At 49.3% G+C, this 12,217-nt stretch overlaps 1 long non-coding RNA gene across 1 annotated transcript in view; it reads right to left on the bottom strand.

Moving 5' to 3' along the window:
• The window catches only part of LOC123567214 (uncharacterized), a 72,650-nt gene extending 62,346 nt beyond the window's left edge, over positions 1-10,304 (bottom strand). The window contains exons 1-3 of the long non-coding RNA XR_012418348.1: positions 10,204-10,304; positions 2,625-3,051; positions 2,393-2,540 (exon numbers count right to left, since the gene is read on the bottom strand). This is a non-coding gene — a long non-coding RNA (uncharacterized lncRNA). The remainder of the gene's footprint in view (positions 1-2,392; positions 2,541-2,624; positions 3,052-10,203) is intronic.
• Between the last annotated feature and the right edge of the window lie 1,913 nt (positions 10,305-12,217).

Below are 12,217 nucleotides of genomic sequence, written 5' to 3'. Positions count from 1 at the left end.
TTCAGGACTTACACATTATTTCTGAATGTGTCTGTGAGGCATTTCTGCAAGAGACTGCCATTGAAATTGGCGGGCTGAGTAAAGATGGCCCTGCCCCAAGTGGATGGAGAGGGCCTGGATAGAACAAAAGGGTGGAGGAGAGTTGAATTCCCTTGGCCTGACTGCTTGAGCTGGGACACTGGTCTTTTTCCCGCTCTCATGCTCCAAGTTCTCAGGTCTTTGGACTCCAGCAAGAATCTATACCGTCGGCTTTCAGGTCTTCAGCCTACGCCATTGGCCCTCCTCCATCTCCAGCTCGCAGATGGCAGATCCCCCCGGGGACTCCTCAGCCTCCACAATCCCATGAGCCAAAACCTTATAATAAATCCCTTCATGTATGTTTATATATAAATCTCATTCTATATATAAACCTTTTAAATATATATTTTATGTAAAAATCTCTCTATATATTCATATACGTGTTTATGCTTTTCTATTGATTTTGGTTTTCTGGAGAACCCCGATGAATACAGCTGCCTTTCTGGCCCAGTTGTGTTTACTCCACACAGCCCAGAGCAGAGAATTCTGCCTCTGAAGTAGGGCTTGGCTGCAAGCTCCGACTTCACCCTGGAGAATCCTGGGTTCAGGCTTTTAACTTAGAAAGAAAAGTTGGCCGGGTGTAGTGGCTCATGCTTGTAATCCCAGCACTTTGGGAGACCGAGGTGGGCAAATCACGAGTTCAGGAGTTCGAGACCAGCCTGGCCAACACAGTCAAACCCCATCTCTACTAAAAACACAAAAACTAGTTGAGCGTGGTGGTGGGTGCCTGTAATCCCAGCTACTCGGGAGGCTGAGGTAGGAGAATTGCTTGAACCCGGGAGGCAGAGGTTGCCATGAGCCGAGATCGCACCACTGCACTCCAGCCTGGGCAACAGTGCGAGACTCCATCAAAAAAGACAAGACAAGACAAGAAAGAAAAGAAAAGAAAAGAAAAGAAAAGAAAAGAAAAGAAAAGAAAAGAAAAGAAAAGAAAAGAAAAGAGAAAGGAAGGAAGGAAGGCAAGCAAAGCTCTGACCCTCCCTGGGCTCTGGAATATGCCTTGGCTTCCCCCACCTGCAAGGGGAAGAAAGGTCAGATGATCTTCCAAGCCCCTTTGCTGAAATTCCAAGAATTCTCCATGCATCTGTAGTAATAAGGCCTGTCATTGAGTGAGCACCTACTGTATTCCCCTCATACTACCTGCCCTGCATGCACAGGCTCACTCAGTCTTCACAAGCTCCTCCCAAGGCAGGTGAGGCTAGCATTCTCATTGAACAGGTGAGAACACCACGGCACAGAGAACCTGAGTCACTTGCTTCAGGTCACACAGCTGATCTGTGGCACCACTGGAATTTGATCTAATTTCTACCTGACCCTGAGTCTGTCCCTTTAACCACTCTCCTACATGGCTCCTTGATCATTAACCAAAATCCCCAAAATTATGATTGACACCCATTTGTTCATCCATAGAAGATGGATTGAGGTCCACTAAATGCCTCATAGGTGCCGAGACTCCTGGATGTTGAGCAGTGAACGCAGCAGACAGAACTTTCTGTCTCCACAAAATTTATATTCTAGTTGAGGGGAGGAAGAAAATAAATAAGTAGGTGATATGGCAGAAGGTGAAAAGTGCCGTCAAGCAGGGAATAAAGCAGGGAAGGGCGATGGGAAGTCCTGGTGCCAGGACAGTGACTTAAGAGAGTGGCCACGGAGACTGTGTGGAGAAGATGTCAGAAGTCACATCAGGAAGGAGATGAGGAAGACGGCCCTGCAGATGTCTGGACCTGGACCAGTCATGGCAGGGGGAACAGCAAATGCAAGGCCTGAGGAAGAGGGTGTTAGGGAGGCAGGAGGAGGCTGAGGTGTTGGGGTGGGACCCGAGAGATGGGTGAAGGCAGGGAAGTGTGGGTGTCCGGAGCACATTGGCGCTGGCTGTGGGGGCGAAGGGGCTCTAGGAAGGAGTGCAGCAGATGATGTTATATGCAGTCTCATGCGTTAGGGTCCCTCTGGCTGCTGGAGCTGAAGATAGGCTACTGGGAGACAAGGATGGAGGTAGGAACACCTTCAAGGAGGCTGCCACAATAATCCAGATGAGTGACAATGGTGGCTCCAGCCAGGGTGTTCAGGGGCCTCTCCACACAGCCTCTCCTGCCTCCATCCCTCTGCCCTGGGAGTGGTTTTAAAGGGGCCTCCGCTGACACTTACTCCCACTGTTGCACCATCTCCTAGGGCTTCCCCCTTCCCTGCCCTCCCCGTGGCATCAGTCATCAAGGCCACAGCTGGAGTCTTTTCCAGACCTTTCAGCTCCACGTCAGGCACAGAGCAGCCACTTGGCAAATGTCGGTGCTCGTTCATTATTATGGAAGGTCCATACCTTGGCAAGAGAGAAAGACACGCAGAAAGAATCCTAGTCCCCAAAAGCTCCAGAGTCGACAGGTCTGGGTTCCAATCCTGGTTCCGCCGCATCCTCGCTATGGGACCCTGGCCACATCATTCTTCTCTCTGAGGCTCAGTTTCCCCATCTGTAAAATGGGGAGGGCCACGCAGGGTCACACTCTCCACCCAGAGCTCATCTTTGACTCCTCTTTGGAGATAACCTGACTCACCGGCGCCTACTCTTCAATGTCTTCCCAAACAGGCCCTACAACGTATACAGTGCTCCTGCCGCCCCTGGCCAGAGTTTGTGGCCACCTCAGGGGTCCGGGCTGCTGCAGCTGAGCACCCCACGAGGACGGAACATGGGCCTCGCTCTCCTCCTCTGTGCAACGGGCACCGCACCACCAGGCTCGCAGCTGTCTTCGATGATTCCTGGGGATGATGAACACAAAGTGCCTCATCCTGGGCTCAGGATCGGTGAAGCTCCCCATGAGAAAGCCACACAAAGATAGAGGGGAACTAGAGTGATGTGGCTACAAGCCAAGGAATGCCTGGAGCCATCATAAGCTGGCAGAGGCCAGAAAGGATCCATCCCGGGCCCTTTGGACAAAGCACAGCTCTTCCAGCATCTTGATTTTGGACTTCTGGCCTCTAGCACTGTAAGAAAATTAATTTTTGTTATTTTTAAGCCATGAACTTTGTGGTCATTTTTCATAGCAGCAACAGGAAACTAATAATAGTTTTGGTTCACCTAACATTCCTGCATCACTATGATTGTGAATTATAGCTGCTGGCACATCTGTCTTTCCCTCTAGACTGTGAATGTCTAGAACACAAGGACTATGTTTAGGGATCTACAGATAAGTGGGGTTGCCTAAACACTCTGCATTAGAGAAAGTCAGCCCTTGCTGGGTCAGGCTGGAAAAAACTTCAGAAACCCTAGGAACAATCTACTTACGTCAGGACCAGAGGGTGGCAGGTCTTGAACCCAGAGCCCTGGACCCCACCCACAGCTCCTGCCAAGCAGACCTGCAGCCCCCAAGGGCACATCACCTTTTCAGCCAGCAATTTAAGGCCCTGCCTGAGTGCAGACTCAGAGAGAGGGAGAGAAAGAGAGAGAAGACTTGAGGATCTCAATGGACTTGTGGTTCTTTCAGTCAAGTCTTTGTGAGAGAAAGCATTTTATTAGTACCAAAGAATTTAGTGCTGTAATTCATGAGACTCAGAAAGAATTGGCTCCGTGCCCTGCACCTATTGACAGGTGAGCTGGAATTATAGGCTGGTGGAGAGAGATTGCCTGTGGGTTTCTGGGAGGGAAGTGAACTACTTATGCCAGCCACTCTCTCCACCCCCTACACACACCATCTTCCAAGCGCGTCTTCTGATGCCACACTCCAATCTCCATGCCAGGTGGAAGATGCCCTGCAGCTTGTTGCTTCCTGCCTCTTCCTAGAAAAGTTGAGACTAAGGTCTCCAGCATGGTTCAAGTGTCTGTCATGATGGCTTCTGGTCAGCCCCAGGATGGGGTAGCCTTGGGGTCCCCTCTAATCCCCCAAGAAATCACTCATAGTGATGAAGGAGGGTTATTGCCCAGCACGTGCTTGATTGACATTGGATGGATGAATGGATGGGTGGGTGAGTGTGTGGATGGGTGGATGGATGGATGGGTGGGTGGATGGATGGATAGGTCGATGGATGAATAGATGGATGGATGATGGATGGATAAAAGGAAGGAAAAATAAATGGATGGATAGATGGGGGTGGATGAATGAATGGATGGGCGGGTGGATGGATGGATGGATAGATGGATGGATGGATAAATGGAAGTAAGGAAAAATAAATGGATGAATAGATGGAGGGGTAGATGGATGGATGAAGGAATGGGTGGAAGGAAAAACAAATGGATGGATGGATGGATGGATGGATGGATGGATGGATGGATGGATGGATGAGTGGGTAGGTATATGGATGAACAGAAGGAAGGAAGGGAAAAAGGAAGGAAGGATGGAAAGATGAATGTGTAGGTGGGTAAGGGAATGCATGAATGAAAAAATGAGTGGATGAGTGAATGAGTGAATTATTTTAAAGTTAAACAACCCCAGATTCAACTTATTTTCCCACTAACATCTGTGTGACTTGTTCAAGTTACTTCCCACCTTTGAGCCTCAGTCTTCTCGTTTGTAAAATGGGGGTCATATTGCTCAGCTGGTGATGCTCATCCACAAAATGAGAGTGATGGTGCTGGGAGTTCTAACAACATTGTGCATATAAAGAGACTGGTCCTATTTTCATCACACCCTTCTCAGAGTCTCCCGGAAGTGGCAAATCTGGCATACAGTAAGTCCTCAGGAATAATGAGTTAGCCTTAAGTCAGCTTACGGGGGATGACTTTTAGGCCTCAGATCACCTGGTTCCCCTTAGGTCTCTAAAAGCCCTTTCCTCTGTGAAGTTGGAGAGAATTTCTGATGTTGATTTCCCCTGTAGGGTGAGAGGAGCCAAGCTGGAGCACGTACCCTGCTTCCCTCAAGGTCACGTCCAACACCACCCCAAGCCTTGTCTTCTAGGGGACCCAGAGCATGTACTTCCCAGCTGACCCCTCCACAAGTAGGACCTGTAAAAGTAGCAGCCCTTTTCCTCTACCACCCCCAGAATTGGAGAAGGGGGCACGGCAAGAACAGAAACAGGCCAGTGCACTCTACCACGCTAGGGGACCAGAAAAGTTTCCTGCCATCCAACCATCAGCAAAGGGAATATTAGGGGTCTTGGAGAATTTTCCAACTGGGCTTCAAATCCACAATTCTTGTGTGCGATGCAGGAAAGTGTACGGGCTTAGGAGTCAGGCAGAACTCGCGTTGGCTCACGGAGTGTATACGCCACTCCAAAAGATTGTGTGAGCTGTCATGTGTCAAAGAGATGTGAGCTATGAAAAGTGTTCTACTGTGTAAGAATAGAAATTCTCAACCCATCACCCAGGACACAGGCTGAGTGTCCCCAGTGTGAGCAACAGAGGTCATGCGAGTGAGCCTGGTGGATGAAAAAAGGTGTGAAATCATTGTTCTCAGCTCTTCGCCTGTTCTATTACAGCAAGCATCAGAGGTTCTGCTGGGAAGACCTGCCGTATTATGGGATAAAGCTGCCCCATTGCAAAGTCCCGGAGGGTTATCCCACGAATGGTCCCAGCTCTTCTACCCAATCCTTCCTTCTAGAATAAAACAGCAGAGAACTTTCTTCTCCCTCCAGACACATCCTCTAACAGGGGCCCCAGGAAAGGGCTCCCAGAATAATTGAATAATCCCAGACAAGTGTGAACAGCAGTCGAGGAGGTGTGTGGAGGAGGAACCCAAGGTGAAATTTATTTCTGTCAACTGGTGGTCTATTTCCCTGATACCATTTCCTTGTATACAGATAAGGAGTTATCTTAAATGACCATGTCTTTTTCAATTTGTACTTAACAGTCAATCCCATTTTCCTTATATGATACTATCGCAGCTGGATGAAAAATGCATTCAATAATCCCTAAGGATCTTCATATATCAATATCAAATGGTCTGAAATTGACCTGTTATAAAACCAGTCCTTCAAGCTAGCAAGAGACTAAATCAAAAAGAAGCAAATTTTAGCACTCACCGCGTTTTGCGTAAGCTGAGTGCTCCAGCACCAAAGCCCGTGTTTTCCAGGGCCTTAAAGTGAATAAATGCTTATCCATTAAAAAAAAAAAAATTGTCTGAAAGATATATCTGGATTATTGATACATCTGCCTAATGAATGAAGCTTCTTCAAGGGTCACGCCTGGCAGAAATACTAATGAGCAGGGGGTGTTAACAAGATCCTTCCAGTGAAAGTTCATAGGAACCCCAGGTTTGTTCTCCATGCTGAAGCATGTTGTGGAGCCCTTGGGGAGGGAAACGTCTTGGGCTCAGGAGAGAAGGCGCAGATGTGCACTTCACAGAATTGTCTGTTCGTGTGTCTTGATCCCTTCTCAGTAGTAAATACGTAATAGGTATTCTTCCAAAGTTTATCTGATGGCTTGATGTGAGCAGTTAAACTAAGAGGGGTTAGTCACCATTCACAGCTCTTCATCCGCTCTTAGCAAGTCATCAGGAGTTCTACTGGGGAGAGCGATTTTCTTCCTGGCTATATAGCTGGTGTGCTCTAAAGCCTCCCAGATTCACTCCCTTAATTGTTACAGTGAAACTTCTGGCCGGGTGTGTCTGCCCGGGTGTGGTGGCTCGTGCCTGGAATCCCAGCTCTTTGGGAGGCAGAAGCGGCTGGATTACTTGAGGTCAGGAGTTGAAGACCAGCCTGGCCAACATGGCAAAACCCCGTCTCTACTAAAAATACAAAAATTAGTCAGGCATGGTGGCGTGCACCTCTAGTCCCAGTTACTCAGGAGGCTGAGGCAGGAGAATCGCTTGAAACCTTGAACCCGGGAGGCAGAGGTTGCAGTGAGCTGAGATCTTGCCACTGCACTCCAGCCTGGGCGACAGAGCAAGACTTTGTCAAGGAAAGAGAGAAAGAGAAAGAAAGGAGAGGAAGAGAGAGAGAAGGAAGGAAGGAAGGAAGGAAGGAAGGAAGGAAGGAAGGAAGGAAGGAAGGAAGGAAGGAAGGAAGGAAGGAAGGAAGGAAGGAAGGAGGGAGGGAGGGAGGGAGGGAGGGAGGGAGGGAGGGAGGGAGGGAGGGAGGGAGGGAAGGAAGGAAGGAAGGAAGGAAGGAAGGAAGGAAGGAAGGAAGGAAGGAAGGAAGGAAGGAAGGAAGGAAGGAAGCCACCACACCTGGCTAATTTGTTTGTATTTTTAGTAGAGATGGGGTTTCACCATGTTGGCCAAGATGGTCTCGATCTCCTGACCTCATGATCCGCCCACCTCGGCCTCCCAAAGTGCTGGGATTACAGGCGTGAGCCACCGCGCCCGACCAGCCTTTTCACTTCTAACCATGCAACACTCTCTGACAGCTTCTTGTCTGATTCAGAATAAAACCCAGACTCTGCTGCAGTCTGCATGTGGTGTGCTCCATGCCCATCTCATGGTGCTCTCCCCTTTACTCACTCCACTCCAGCCACACTGGCCTTCTTCCTCTGCCTTGAACACTTCTGGGTCTTGTCTGCCTCTGGACCTCTACACATGCTGTTCCTCCTGCCTGGAATGCCATTTCCCCAGTTCTCAAGTAATCAGCCTCTTCTTGTCTTTGGATCTCAACTCAAAAGTCCTATCCTCGCAGAGCCCTTCTCTGTCCAGCCTCGTAGTGGAAAGTAGCTGCCCCCCAGGTCCCTATTTATGTTTACGCCCTTGGGAAACATACAATTTACAGATATTTTATAGAGTTGTGTCTTGGCTTGTTTGAGCTGTCTCCCCCATTAGACCTTGGACTCTGGGCGGGGGCAACAGTTACCAAATCTGTCTCAGTCATTGCTCTGTCCTCAGTGCCTGGCATGTAGCAGGTGATCAATACAGACTTGGCAAATGACTGACTGAATGAATGAATGAACTAATGGCTTCCACATCTGAAGAACTGACATCAGGCAGAGGACTCAGACCTCAGGCTCCCCTCGTGTAGTTCTGAGAAACTGAGCCAGAGGAAATGAGAGGGGTAGGCGCAACAGGGTCATTACGAGTGTGAGCTATTCTGTGAAACGGGGGATCAGGGATGACTTCCTGGAGACACAGCCCAGCTGGGCCTTGACATGACCAGGAATGTGCTGGACCAAGGGAACGGAGGCCACAGGATCTTTCTTCCACATCACGTGTTTTTCCAAGAGTGTTTCCCCAGGACCACCTGCATTAGTATCTCTAGGAAGGAGAAGGCAGTATTTTAAAAATGTGGGTACCTAGGCCACCCTCCCTGGCCTCGTGAATTAGAATCTCCAGGGTTGGAGCCTGGGCATCTGCATTCTCACCAGCTCTCCCGCAAGGCTCTGAGCACAACAGAGTTTGAGGAATACTGGGATTCTGAAAGTCAGCCAGAAAATCGGAGCCAAAACTATGCCAAGGAGCAAGCGGATGACACCCGATCCAGAGGTCTAGTACCCCTCACGCCCAGAGCTTTCTCTCTCTCTCTCTTCCTGACAGTGGTACATCTCAGCACAGCCCTTCCTCCCTTGGGTCACTGGAAAGAAAATCTGAAAACCCTTCCCTGCTTGGTTCAAAAGGATTTGGGCTGCCCTGGGTCTCCACAGCTGCACCCCAGGAACCTGCTAAATCAGAGAATGATCTGCAAACACAAAGCAAACATCACTCATCCTGTTTGGTGGTAGGAGAGATTTTCTTTTCTAAAGAGAAAAAAAAAAATCCCTGATGATTGACTGCGTTTTTGCATCTTCCAGCCATTTGTTGCCATGTAATATAGACATTTGCCTGTCAACAAAAACGCCGTCAGTTTTACAAACACGCTTCTTCTACTGGCTTCGTCGGGGGGAGTGTTTTGACTGGCTTCACTTGTTGAGTGTCTGTGCACTGCTCTGCCCCAACCAGCTGCAATACAGACTCGGGCTGCCCAGAGTTTCTCTTCCCAGCAAGTCTCCCTCCCTTTGGAGCAGCAGAATCCAACCCCCATAGTTACTGGGTCCATGAGAAGCAGGGGCAGGAGAAAGAACTCAGATCTGGAATTCAACGCTTGGGCAAATTGCTTTCCTTTTATGGGCCCCAGCCTCCTCTGTAAAATGGAAATCAGCCTTGAATCTCCCTTGGCAAGATTAAAGAAGATCATAAAAGTCATCACAGTTTCCATCTTGCTCTCTTGGATCATGCATTCTGGAGAAAGCCAGCCGCCATGTTGTGAGGATGCTCAAGCAGCCCTGAGAACAGCCCATGTGAAGACCCAGAAGAACTGAGGACCCTGATCAAAAGCCAGCCATGAGTGAGCCACCTTGGAATTAGAGCTTTCAGCCCTGGTCAGGACTTCAGATAACTGTAGCCCCAGACACACGACTGCAACAGCAAGAGAAATTCTGAACCAAATCCATCCAATGAAGCTGCTACCAATGCCCAATACACAGAAACTATGAATGATAATAAGTGCTTATTGTTGTTTTAAGCTACTAAGTCTTAGCAGTGATTGGCTTCACATCAATAGATAACTACACAGTACCTGAGAGATATATACCCAAAGATAAATCACCAATATTGATTGTTTATTGTGTGCGAGGTACTGTGCTCAGTAATTTACATACATATCTCCTTCCATCCTTACCCCACACTGCAAGGCAGATGCCAGTATGAGACTTGTTTTACAGATAAGGAAACCGAGGCTCAGAGATGCAGCAAACTGCCCAAGGTCACACAGCCTGAAATTGACAGAGGCAGGGTTTGAACCCAGGTCCCTCTGACCCTAGAACCAAAATTCTGAATTACTACACTACACAGCATTCCAGATATCCATATAAATTATTATTATCACTAGTATTAACTTTTAAAGGGGTGCTTTTCCCAATGGGAGGACTTAGAGAGAAAGCAAATTGCCTTTGAGTCCTTCAATCCTCCATGGTTAATCAGACAAACTCCAGACCTCTCCTGCTCTCAGAACCTGAAGTCGGGCAGCTGCAGGTGACCGTGAGGAGGAGGAAGGAGGCACAGAGATGGGTGGGGATTCCCAGGACAGCACAACAGGAGTAGCCTGTCTGCTCCCTGCCGGGGCTGCGGGGGTTAAAGAGAACCGCCTAGCTGCAAGAAAATCTCTCCAACGGTGTTAGAGCAGGGGAAAAAGGCAAAATGATTGTAAATTCCACCAGGGGAATTCTGCCATGAATCCGGCTCACCTTTCAGAGACCCCCCCGCTCCGCTGCCGCCCCCCGCCCCGCCTGAGAGGATAACTGACCTTTGGAGGGAAATAATGAAAAGAAGAAATTCCTTGGAGAAAATAATGTGTCCGGGCCCCAGTAATGAGATCGGCTCCTTTTATGTTGCCATGGAGACAGCAGTCATTTTATAATACAAAATACATGAATGGGTGCGGGCGGGCACAGCCTCGCCAACCCAGAGGGGGGTCACAGGCAGCGTTCGGGGGGCAGGTTAGCCTCTTGCAGGCTGTGGTCTGGGGTCAGGCAAATGGCTGGGGTCAGGGGCCACCGTGCCTCACTTCCCCAGAGAAGCAGGCCTGGCTCCTGGGGCCTTCTTAGGCTGGGGCCTTGGGACTCAGAGAGGGGCTGGGAGCCTGATGGGTGACAGCAGCCTCCATGACTGCCGGAAGCAGGGGAGGCCCAGGCTCTGGCACACTCGTAACATTAACCATAAGGCACACCTTGCTCGTCTGTGCCTGCTGTGTAACCTAAGACAGGCTTTTTCCGCAGCTGTCCTACGAGGGAGAGGATTGTAGCTCTATTTTACAGATCAGGAAACTGAGGCACAGAGAGGCAAATCAACTTGATCAATGTCACACAATAGGGATTTCAGCCCAGATGTGGCTAGAGCTGAAGTTTTGAGTTAAGACCAGGGACTCTGGGTGTCAACTGGGAGGCTGGCACAAGGGAAATTTTCCGGGTGCTGAAAATGTGCTATTTTGTAATGGGTGGTATATACATGTAAAAATGCATTGAGCTGCTCTCTTACACTCTGTATACTTGACAGTTTGTAAGTTAACTCTCCTTTTTAAAGCTTGAGTGTGTGTGTGTCTTTTACAACATGAAGTCTCTGATGTGAGCCAGATCTACACAGAGACCCCAGCCCAAGCCCCAGCTTCATGTGGGACCTTGGCAGGTGGCTTCCTCCTCCGGGTCCCCCTGTCCTGTCCTTGCCTGTAAAGTGATGAGATATGGTACCCATCTCCTAGGGTTGTTGAAGGACGTTATGCACCGGATGGCCTGGGTGCAGGGTTTGGGCGGGGAGGAACCCAGACATGTCATCTCTCTCTCCTGATGTGTTTCCAGTGTTATAATGATGATGGTGACAGAAAAAGGAGTGGGGTAAGAAGACTTCTAGAGAAAGGCTTGGAAGAGAGGAGGGAAGGGAAACTGGAGCTGAGAGAGGAAGAAGGGGAAGAGGAAGGCGACAGGGAAGAGAAGGAAGGAAAGGAATATAGGAAGGGGAAGAGGAGGAAGAGTTCAGGGAGGGGAGAAGAGGCAGCGGATGAAGAAAAGAGGCAGGCAGGAAAAGCGTTCGGAGCCGGGAGTCCAGGAGAACCATGCACTTTTCTGCTGTGTGTGCTTGGAGAAAGTGCTGTCCCTCTCTGAGTCATGGCTTCCTCATCTGTAAAAAGATTACCTGGGAAGTCCTTGGAGCATAGAGTAGGTACTCAGGCTGCCGAAAAATAAGAGAGACAGTAGAGGAAGGGCTACGGGTGGTGAGGCTGCTTTTCCTCAGAGCATGAATTTAGCCCCCATCCTCAGGCAGTGGCCGCCACTCTCTGTCCATTCCTTGTCCTTGAAAGCCAGCTCACAGATCTGCCACCAGTCATGGGAACAGCAGGCCAGTTCCAGCAGAGAGCCTTGAAGGGAAATGCAGTGACAGCATTTAAAATAACAGCCCCGGTCAGCTTTTTATAGGTCTGAGACTGAGTAGGTAGTGCAGGAACTAGTTACGGGGATCTTTGTCTGCAAAGAGATATTAGGATAGGCAAACATGGTGGCTGCAGAGAAGCTGAGGTCTTTTCCAGAGGGAAAGCATGGAAAAACGAAGTCACACGTCACCCAGGGGGCCGACCTACAGCCAGAGCCAAGCTTCAAAGGTGGCCTACCTGGGACTCGTCCCTTTGTCTCTCTGGAAAATGAGCTTAACTGCCAAGCACTTCCCGTACCAGCCCTGCTGAGCACTGCACATCTGTTATCTTATTTAAGCCTCATGACATATGTTCATCCCCATTTTACAGATGAGAAAACTGAGGCTCAGAGAGGTTA

The sequence above is a fragment of the Macaca fascicularis genome, chromosome 10, assembly GCF_037993035.2.
Source record: "Macaca fascicularis isolate 582-1 chromosome 10, T2T-MFA8v1.1".
In the NCBI taxonomy this organism is placed as follows: Eukaryota; Metazoa; Chordata; class Mammalia; order Primates; family Cercopithecidae; genus Macaca; species Macaca fascicularis.
The sequence above is the reverse complement of the archived record's forward strand: the minus strand, read 5'-3'. Positions and strand labels throughout refer to the sequence as shown.